Below are 673 nucleotides of genomic sequence, written 5' to 3'. Positions count from 1 at the left end.
GGGGGGAGAGAGAAGATAATGCTTTCTGTGGTTGGTATTGGATGATTATTTTTCTTAACAAACAAGTATGCGAACAAGAATCATTTGAATCTCAGTTTAACGTCAAAGTATTATTTGTTTGGGTTAAGAAATATCAATATACGCATTAATGTACAAAGGCAAACAGAAAAAGGTAAGATACGATAAAGGCATGAATGTATGTCTGGTTTCATGAATGGATGAAGATACTCTGTACACTCATAAACTGCCAACCACTAATCATTGGAATCTGCTTTAACCCATAGCCGTGCTCTGCTTTGTCACCTAAATCATAACTGATTATAGATAAAATAAGAAAAAAGCTGTCATTATTCGAAAAATTAAAACCCAGTCGTGTTAGATGTCTATTGTCCATTAGCGTATGAATAACTATGATGATAATAAAATTCTGTGGTTAAATTTCATAACCAGGGTACGTGCTCTCCATAAGATTTGTGATTTTTAAACTTCATATACAATTTTGAGTTCACAAAATACCTTTAAGTTACAGACAAACGAAAAAAAGTGAACAATTCAGTCATACGGAAAATAGCGGAGAAAATATTCACAATTTAAACCTTTTCTGCCACAGACACCATTTTTTCTCTGAAATTCTGCTAAGGTTCTGCTTGTCGCTAAGCATGATACAGGGGTT

The sequence above is a fragment of the Penaeus monodon genome, chromosome 28 (genome assembly GCF_015228065.2).
Source record: "Penaeus monodon isolate SGIC_2016 chromosome 28, NSTDA_Pmon_1, whole genome shotgun sequence".
NCBI classification, from domain to species: domain Eukaryota; kingdom Metazoa; phylum Arthropoda; class Malacostraca; order Decapoda; family Penaeidae; genus Penaeus; species Penaeus monodon.
Note: the sequence above shows the minus strand (reverse complement) of the source record.